This window comes from Solanum dulcamara, chromosome 2 (genome assembly GCF_947179165.1).
Source record: "Solanum dulcamara chromosome 2, daSolDulc1.2, whole genome shotgun sequence".
NCBI classification, from domain to species: domain Eukaryota; kingdom Viridiplantae; phylum Streptophyta; class Magnoliopsida; order Solanales; family Solanaceae; genus Solanum; species Solanum dulcamara.
Genome location: NC_077238.1, coordinates 41,750,996 through 41,762,125, shown reverse-complemented (window position 1 = coordinate 41,762,125; position 11,130 = coordinate 41,750,996).

Here is an 11,130-nt window from a genome sequence, read left to right as displayed (position 1 = left end):
TCAGGACTCTTGTACACTTCTAGATGTTAAGACTCTTAAAGTAGCTAAGCTCCTACTTCTCGAGTCTTCTATATGATTGGATGATTGTTACAAAAAGCTCTTCCTTTTAAAAAGGCTCTCAGATAACCAATGCTTGGACTTCTATAAGATATTCCATACCATAGAAACACATGTCTATGATTCCTGAGGCTCCTTTTAATATGGTCTTTAGTGATATCTAGAGGGTACGTCAGATACTTCCTACCTTGAGCTCCAAGTGATGATTCACTGGAGGACTTCATTGAGTCTCAGATAATGATTTAAATTATGTATTGTTTCTCACTACTCTACTCGTGTATCCTATAACACCTCTTTCTCTGATTCCTGGGCCGGCTATAGATTCCTTCTCAATCTCACTGCATTATTCACCGAGTCCCTCACTAAAGGGCTGGGTATATATGCATATACATGATGATATGATATGATAAGGTGATGATGGTACCGGGCCTTATAATGCTCCTAAAGGTATATGAAGAATTCACCGAGTCCCTAACGGGTCGGATATAATATATGATCTGAGCATGCATGATTTTACTTTATAAGAAATAGGTGTAGTGGTTTCTAGAATCTCATAATTATCTCTTGAATTTCTAGCTCAAATGTGAAATTATTTACGATATGTTATGCTTCATATACTCAATATATATATCGTACTGACCCCCTTTTATTTAGGGGGTTGTGTTTCATGCCCGCAGGTACAGACACAGGTTTCTGGAGTCCACCAACTTAGGATTCTGCTCGGCCAATTTGGAAAAAGCTCCATTATATCGGAGCCTAGTTTTTGGTACTGATCCTTGGTTTATATATTTAATTTCGTTTATTAAAAGGGTACGGCGGGGGCCTTATCCCCCCATATGTTATCATCACGACTCTTAGAGGTCTGTAGACATGAAAGTGGGTTGTATATGCATTTGTGCTCGATCGTGTCGGTATGATTTCTATTTGGGACGTTCCCTTTATCATGGCAGTCTTATGGCTCACGTGTATATATATAGAGGGACGACCCCACATGTTATGATAGCCTCATCGGTTTATGTGTTATGTGGCCTAAATGAGAAGTTGTGATGGTTAATATAACTCCTCAAAAGGCGAATGAAAGAGGTTATGTGTATATGGAAATGTTGTGACCCATCAGGGTTCTTATATGTGCTATCACATTAGTCATAGTCCGGTATGACTACATCTGCTAGCTATGCATACAGGGGTCTAGGTAGGACCCTAGTTGCGGCCTATAGGGTTGGGTCATCACAGAAGTGGTATTAGAGAAGTTCGTCCTTAGAGTACCTACAGACTGTGTCTAGTAGAGTCTTGTGTATCGGTGTGTTGCACGCCATATCAATAAACAAGAGGCTACGGGACATTTAGGATGTTACCTTTCTTTCATATCTAACATCGTGTGATAGAGCCAAGTCATAGGGAATGAAATTCCTCATACTAACCTGTAATTTCAGAAGAAAGTCGACATCAATAAAAAAAAGTAATTGACGATATGGGGAGTTATACAGCATGCAGTTAAGTATAGACACGGAAGATATGTGTCAGGTAAGGTATTGAAGTACGATTGACATAAAAAGTAGATGATGCAGTTCGAGTTGAACATACGAGGTATGTCCATCCTTTCTACCTGGACATTGGTATTTGAGGCCCTGTGTGGCTGTGATATGATGTGATGTGAATATATATGTTGGACTTGTGAGGCCTTGTTGGTATTTTCTGCATACAGGTTTGAGATAGTAAGAAATACAGAGGAAACTCTGGCCAAATTTTCCTAGAAATAAAAAGAGAGTGAGATATAGGATTGAAATATATCTTGGAAGGTAGTGCCCATCATAGTAATAAGAGTTGATTAACCTACGAGTATGGCTGACCCCGAGAAATAAGCTAATTGTTGAATTAATGGTAATAGTAGTTAGGATGATCTTTAACTTACATACCATTATGTTTGCAGTGATGTTTCCAAGGAAAGCAACAACTGCCCAAAAGGGCAAGTCAGTAGCGAAAGAAACTTATCAGACCTCAAAGCTTAGTAGGACTCATGCCCATTTTATGCCGGGGGTTTTACTTCAGTCAAAAAGCTCTACCATGCCTCCACCTCTAGAGGAGCCTAGGGCAGCAGCAATCGCAGATCCTGAGGCCCCAATACCTGAGCCTTCAGCCCCACTGCTGGGCCAGAGGATAGGGCAATGAGAGATGCAGTTTTCTTGCTAACCAGATTACTGGCAGGGCAAGTTCGAAGGCATGGGCTAGGGAGAAAGGGTCAACATAGAGGACGACAGCCCGATAGAGATTATGATAGAGGCCAACATAAGAAAACTAGGACGGCTGGTGATTCGGGGGAGTTTCAAGGCATACAGCCTCAGTAGTATGGTGAATACCCTTCCCAACCAGCTTGGATTGCACCTCTTCAGTTCCCAGGTTAGAGATTCGATAGCATGGTATGTCCAGGAGTCGATCAGAAATCTAGGGTGCCAGGTCCACAGATGGGCAAGGATTCATATCAGTCGAGGCCACCTTTGCCTCAGTGTCCTTATTGTGATAGGGCTCATTCTGGGAAATGCCATTTTGGGATGGGTGCTTATTTTACGTGTGGCCATCAAGGCCATCTCATGAGAATGTGTCGATTCAAAGGTAGTCTAAGTGGTGCAGCTCTTCCTACGGGGATAGTTGCGGGTTCTTTTTCTTCAATGGCTACGCGCCTTGTGGGGAAGGATACTTATACATCAGCGGGCCATGGTAGAGTCCATGGTGGACCTTCTAGTTCTAGCGGTCCTTCGAGTCACATTTATGCTTTGGCTAGCAGACAGGATCAGGAGACACCACCAAATATGGCTACAGGTATATTATAAATCTTCTTCCAGGATACATATGCATTGATAGACCCAGACTCCACTTTATCATATATATATCTCCTTTTATTGCTAGTAAGGTCAGAATAAAACCTGAATTAATGGACCCATTTGAGGTAGCTACACCAATAGGAGACTTTATTATGGAAAAGCACGGTGAGTGTACATAGTTGTCATACCTTGGCTGACTTACAGAAGAGATGATAAGGAAGTTCTAACGGAGGCACCCAAGATAGTGTTATGACAAAGCTTGAGACACATGTCGTCGGAACATAAGTACTCCTAAACGGAGAATCTGAAATGACTAAACACACTGGTTGGCTACTAATTGGGATAAATAGAAGGTGGCTTTGAATAAATTTCTACGTGACTCAATTACCAATAATTAGACTAGGTCATCACCTCACGAGTGTGTTAAGGTGTCGTACATGGGTAACCAAAATTATAGAGGACATAAAGGAAGATATGGATATAGTGTGGTATACCAAATGTGTTGGGAAAGACTCATATGTATTTGAAAAGTTGAAAATAAATGGACAATTACATGGATACACCATAAAGAGGGGGTAGTGGATATGAGACCTATAGGCGTGAGATAAAACCAACTGACATTTTGGCGTGTTAAGGTGAACACTTAAACTTTAAGTGAGATCCCAGGTTGGAACGAGCTAGCAAGATCTAAAAGCCAGCAATAGGAGGATATAATCCAGGATGGTATCTGAGATGACGCTGAGGATTGTTAGTAAGGACCTCGAATGGTATGACGTCAAAGGAGGGGTGCATACAAAAAGGAATAGATATGATAAAAGAATAATAATGAGTAACTTAAAGACATTATAAAGGATAGTAAGGCTATATTTGACTAAAGGTAAGGTGTCGGCAATGGAGTTATTGGATACTGATATTGTGACATACAAATAGCACAAGAGAAAGGAGAAGAAATCCCACCTGTGGCTGAAGTAAGAAGACTTAAGGATAAGTAAAGGAAGAAAACCAAGGGTGAAAAAATAGACTGCGAGTGCCTGTTAATACAATAGCGTATGTGGAGCAGAGTAAGCCAAGAGAGGGAAAGATTATGATTAAAAATTAAACGCACTTGGTGTGAATTGCACACAAATAGTTTTGCAACCTATGAATATTGGTATGCTTAGAGTGAGATCAAGTGATTACTTAATAAAGATAATAAGGTGTCAGTAATAGCAAGATGATTGCCATAGTTCAAATGCATTAAAGAAAAGTATAAGATGGTTTGAGGCAAAACTATTAAGATATAATTAATATTAAGGACAAAAGCCATAGTGGAGCCCTAACATCAACTAAAAGAGGTAAGAGACTAGTATGGTGACGCTAAGGCATCTTCTAGGCTGCTGTAAGCACCTACACACATTTGTATAAAGACTATAATATGATGTGTGGTAAGAGAACTAGAAAGAAGATCTGAGTAAAGTGCAGTAGGACACGCCTAGAGCTTTACAAGTTGAATTAAAAGGAATTATAAGACAACCTAAACAGAATTAAGCATCAGAAGCCTGGTAACCCATCACGGGAGATGAAAATCCCGACTTGGATATAGAAAATAATTAATATGGATTGTAGTATAGGCTAACCTCATATTCTACGGAAGTATGAGTTCATATGGGGTATTGTGGATAGGCTGATAAAATCAGCCCATTTCCTCCAGTTAAAACTACATAGTCAACTGAGGACTATATGAGGCTGTGTATTAGAGAAGTAGTAGGATTTCACGAAGTCCTCACATCTATTCTCTCGAATGGGGAAGTTGAATCTACAGCTAACTTCTTGGAATCATTCCAAAAGGGAATTGGGAATATAGGGAAATCTTAGCACAACCTTTCACCCTCAGACTAATGTACAGGCCGAGCATACTAGGCAAATGCTGAAAAATGTTGTGGGCCGGCATTATTGACTTTATAAATAGCTGGAGTGATTACCTGTTACTTATTGAAGTTACTTATAATAGCATTCAAATGGCACCATAGAAAGCTTCGTATGGCAAATGGTGCAGAGCACCTACCGGTTGATTTAAGGTTAATAAAGGTACACTAATGGGCCTGAACATGAGCCAACGAGCTAGTGATAAAGTGGAATCTATTCAGGAGAAACTATTAGCAGCCTAGAGCCGACAGAAGTCATACTCAGATAATCAATGTTGACCTCTCAAGACTGAAATTGGGGGTTGGGTATTAGTGGAAGTGCCACCAATGAAAGGTGTAATGGGACTCAATAAGAAAGAGAAACTTGGCCTTTACCAGATCATTCTTAGAATAGGCAAAGTAGCCCATGAGTTGGACCTACCACCCAATTTGAAATAACACATTAAGTTTTCACGGATCAATGCTCCGTAAATATATAAGCGACCCTCTAAAAATATTCCCCATGGATGAAGCCCACATAAAAGAGAAGTTGTCCTATGAGGAACAACCTAATGCTATCTTGGATCGGTAGATCAGAAGGTTGCAAACTAAGGACGTGGCTCCCGTCAAAGTATGGTGACGAAATGAGCATACAGAAGAGATGACCTGGAAAGCCAAAGAAGAAATGAAAAAGAAATATCCAAACCTGTTCTCTAGGCCTACAGATAATCTACCCTCTTAAATTGATTATATGGATTAATAAGAGGCCTATGGATGACAACTAGTACAGAGAAATCCTGAAGCACTTGTAAGACCTTATGAGACTAGTTAACATTCGAGGACGAATGTTCTAAAGGGGGGAAGGATGTTATGCCCCATACCTTTGTACTTTGGAATGTTTTCTTAAACTTCTTAAAAGTTTCTATGTGGCCCATATTAGCTATAATGTTATTAAATAACTCTAAGGAAGAAAGGATGTGAAGCGCCATAAGAGTGAAGGTCGGAAATAGGGTTATAAGGATTTGAAAGAAGTTGAGGGCCAAATAACAAGCTGTGGGACTCGACTTACCTATGTAATCTACCAGCTTGGGTGTCTTACATACTTAATCTATTGGAGTGCATCTCAAGTTGATGTAGCAAGGATTACATAGGTTCTTAAAGCGAGATGAGATTACGAACCCACGAAAGAGGTGGAAGGAGGCATAGCACCTACTCGGAAGCAAATAGGTGAGGCACCTACTTGGACTAAGTAGGTGATGCACCTACTTGGACCAAGTAGGTGACACACCTACTTAAGGTGGGTCTCACACTGCCATATGGCAGCAAGAGAGTGGGTGAATGATTGAGGTGGAGCCCTAAGGGGGCTTCTACATGTCACCCCTAGGGGATGCCATGTTTTCCCTCTTAAGGACACATATATACATGTGTCTTAAGATATATTTCTTCACAAAATCATCTTTGCACTTAGAAAAGTTGAAAAAGAAACCCTAAGAGACTAGAGAGGGGGGCGACGACTTTGGCCAAAAGAAAAGGTAAGGCCCAATTTCATTTCGTGAATTAATTATTTAAGGTATTCTAAGGTGATATAATGGTGTTTAATACTGAAAAATTTCATTTTGGGGCAGCAAAGAAGTGACACAAATAGTCCGCTAAGTTTCAGCACGTTAAGAGGACTTCTGAGGCGCATTTTGATAAGTTTTGGACAAGGTAAGGTCTTCCCTTTCAAAGTGGAGTTAATAATGTTGTTATGGAGTGTATTACATGTATTAAATGAAGTTTAAAGTAGGTTGAATGTATAAGTATGCTGGAAATTGTAAGGAAATGAAATTGAGGTCGTTCTAGCCGAGTTAAAGTTGATAAGGTTGTATAGTGTTGTTGTGATTGTGACGTTGTCTTTGGAGATGGTTTTATGGCATGTTACAGGCTGTAACATGGGTAAACAGAGGTGTAGGTTCTTCTGGTTGCATCCACCTAACCCTCCATTCCGTGTGGTTAAAGATTTTACTAATTAACTATTAAAAGCCTTATTTTTGTATCGCAGTTTAAGCGAGTTTTTTGGAGTGTGTGTTATGTAATGTTGAAATGATTTACTGGTATATAAGCAGATGATTTTTTTTGTTGGTTGGATGTAGTAATTGAATATGTAATTGGAAGTTCAGATAGGGCAAGTTATAGGGGAAGTGTTGCCCGATTTCCGTTAACTCCTTAACCAATTAAGGAACTATTCAAGAAAGGCAAATAAGGAAATGATTCCTACGGGTGCTTAGTATTTCTTTTAGGTTAAATAGGTTCTGAGGACGACGACGCGAATGTGGTTTCAAGTAACCCATAAGAGGTATGTAAAGCTATCCTTCTCTTCTTTTGGCATGTATTAAATGTAAGCAATAGATCATGTGAGCTTGGGGTTAAATTAATTCTTAGGCCATGAATATCACTTCAGGACTCTTGTACACTTCTAGATGTTAAGACTCTTAAAGTAGCTAAGCTCCTACTCCTCGAGTCTTCTATATGATTGGATAGTGATTGTTACAAAAAGCTCTTTCTTTTAAAAAGGCTCTAAGATAACCAATGCTTAGACTTCTATAAGATATTACATACCATAGAAACATGTCTATGATTCCTGAGGCTCCTTTTAACATGGTCTTTAGTGATATCTAGGGTACGTCAGATACTTCCTACCCTGAGCTCCAAGTGATGATTCACTGGAGTACTTCATTGAGTCTCAGATAATAATTTAAATTGTGTATTTTTTCTCACTACTCTACTCGTGTATACTATAACACCTCTTTCTCCGAGTCCCGGGCCGGCTATAGATTCATGCTCAATCTCACTGCATTATTCATCGAGTCCCTCACTAAAGGGTCGGGTATGTATTCATATACACGATGAAATAATGTGATAAAATGATGATGGTGTCAGGCCTTATAATTCTTCTATAGGTATATGATGAATTTACCGAGTCTCTAATGGGTCGGATATAATATATGATCTAAGCATGCATGAATTTACTTTATAAGGTACAAGTACAGTGGTTTTTAGAATCTCATAATTATCTCCTAAATTTCTAGCTCAAATGTGAAATTATTTTTGATATGTTATGCTTCATATACTTAGTATATATGTCATACTGACCCCCTTTTATGTGGGGGACTGCATTTCATGCCCGCAGGTACAGACACAGGCTTTGGGAGTCCGCCAACTTAGGATTCTGCTCGGCCAATTTGGAAGAAGCTCCATTATATCGGAGCCTAGTTTTTAGTACTGATCCTTGGTGTATATATGTACTTTCATTTATTAAAAAGGTACGGCGGGGGTCTTGTCCTGCCATATGTTATCATTATGACTCTTAGAGGCTTGTAGACATGGAAGTGGGTTGTATATTTATGTGTGCTCGATCATGTCAGTATGATTTCTGTTTGGGATATTTCATTTGTCATGACAGCCTTGTGGCTTGCATGTATGTATATAGCATAATGACCCCACATGTTATGATAGCCTCATCGACTTATGTGTTATGTGGCCTAAATGATAAGTTGTGATGGTTAATGTAACTCCTTAAGAGGCGAATGAAAGAGGTTATATGTATATGGAAATGTTATGACCCATCGGGGTTCTTATATGTGCTATCACGTTAGTCGTAGTCCGATGTGACTATATCTGCTAGCTATGCATACGGGGGTCTAGGTAGGACCCCAATTGCGGCTTACGGGGTTGGGTCATGACAAATATGGTTGTCTTTAAGGCCAAGTTTCACATGGAGGCCAAGTTCCACAAGGTGCCCAAGCTCAACTAAATGGTGGTCAATGCAATAATTAGTTTTATGCTCTTTATGGTATGCAAGAGGTAGAGGAGACTCCCGATGTTATTACCGGTATGTTATTAGTCCTTCACTATGATATTTACGCATTAATTGATCTGGGTGAAAATTTGTCTTTTGTTACTCGTTATGTCGCCATGAGATTTGATGTTAGCCCCAAAATATTGTTAGAGCCTTTTTCTATTTATACTTTTGTAAGTGAGCCAGTTGTGGCTAAAAGAGTTTATAGAAGTTGTTTGATTTCGACTTTCCTTAAAGTTACTCTATATGATCTAGTTGAGCTTGAGATGACCAATTTTGATGTTATCCTTGGTATGGATTGGCTATATACATTCTATGCTTCTATTGATAGTAGAACCCAAGTGGTTAAGTTTAAATTTCCAAATGAGCTGGTCCTAGTATGGAAGGGTAGTAATTTCGTATTTAAAGGTTAATTCATTTCCTGACTTAAAGCTTGGAAGATAATTTTCAAAGGTTTTATCTACCATCTTGTGAGGATTAGGGATGCAAATTCTGAAACCCCCACTCTAGAGTCGATCCCTAATGTTAATGAGTTTCCAGATGTGTTTTTCGATAATCTACACGGTGTTCCTCATGAAAGGGAAATTGAATTTGGTATAGACCTTCTTCCCGATACTCAACCCATTTCTATTCCTCCTTACCGAATGGCTCTGGTGGAACTAAAAGAGTTAAATAATTAATTGAAAGACTTGTTAAACAAAGATTTCATTAGACCAAGTATATCTCCATGGGGTGCTCCCATTTTGTTTGTTAGAAATAAGGATGGTTCTCTATGTATATGTATTGACTATCGAAAATTAAACAAAGTAACGATCAAGAATAAGTATCCAATTTCGAGGATAGATGATTTATTTGACCAATTGCAAGGGGTAAGTTACTCCTCTATGATTGACCTCCATTCTGGTTATAACCAATCAAGGGTAAGAGAGTGTGCTATTCCCAAGATGGTATTTCGAACAAGGTATGACCATTATGAATTCTTAGTTATGCTGTTTGAATTGACCAATGCCCCTGCGGCATTCATGGACTTGATGAATAGGGTGTTCAAACAATATTTGGACATATTTGTAATTGTGTTTATTTATGACATTTTGGTTTACTCTCGAAACAACAAGGAGCATGCTAATCACTTGAGGATCGTATTGCAAACTCTAAGGGATAAGCAATTATTTACCAAGTTCAATAAGTGTGAGTTTTGGATAAGGGAGTTGGCTTTTCTTGGTCACATTATGTCCAGTGAAGGGATTATAGTTGATCCTAAGAAAACCAAGGAGGTTAAAAATTGGCCTAGAACGTTGTCGCCTTCAGATATTAGGAGTTTCTTGGGCCTAGCCAGATATTAAAGAAGGTTGTGGGAGCATTTTCTTTGATTTCATCAACCTTGACTAAGTTGACTCAAAAGAAATTCAATGGTCGGAAGCTTGTGAGAAGAGTTTCCAAGAATTGAAGGATCGTCTTACTACCACTCCTATTTTGATCCTATCGGAAGGGTCTGATGGTTTTATCGTGTATTGTGATGCCTCAAGGGTCGATCTTGGTTGTGTTTTTATGCAACATGCTAAGGTGATAGCATATGCTTCTAGACAACTTAAGGTGCATGAAAGGAACTATCCGACTAATAACTTAGAACTTGCGACAGTTGTGTTTGCTTTGATGATTTGGAGATAATATCTTTATGGTGTCCATGTGGATGTGTTTATTGACCACAAGAGTTTACAATACGTGTTTAAGCAAAAGGATTTGAACCTTCGGTAAAGGAGATGGCTTGAATAGTTAAAGGAATACGACATGAGTGTGTTGTACCATCCGGGTAAGGCTAATATGGTTGTCGATGCACTTAGTAGATTGTCTATGGATAATGTTTCCCATGTTAAAGAGGGTAAAAAGGAGTTCGTTAAGGATGTGCATAGATTGTTTCGGTTAGGTGTCTGGTTGGTTGATTCCAATGATGAAGGTATCCTTGTTCAAAATGGTTTGGAGTCATCCTTTATGGCGGATGTCAAGGACAATCAAGATAGTGATCCGGTGTTGGTTGAATTCAAGAAGACGGTTTCCGAAAAAGTCATTAAGGCTTTTTCCCAAGGAGAAGATGGTGTACTTCATTATCATGGACGGATATGTGTGCATAATGTTGATGGTTTTAGAGAATTGATATTAAATTAGGCCCATAGTTCATGGTATTCGATTCATCCGGGATCCACCAAGATGTGTCGTGAATTGAGAAAAGTGTATTAGTGGAATAACATGAAAAAGGATATAGCTTAGTTCGTGTCTAGGTGTCCAAATTGTCAATAAGTTAAAGTTGAGCATCAAAAATTAGGAGGTTTGGCTCAAGACATTGAAATTCCTACTTGGAAGTGGAAGATGTGAATATGAACTTTGTAATGGGTTTTTCTCATACCAAGAAACAATATGATTCTATTTGAGTTATTTTAGATCTAATGACTAAGTCATCTCATTTTTTGTCGGTAAGACTTTTTATAGTGCCAAAGACTATGCTAAGTTGTATGATCTTGAGTTGGTAAGACTGCAT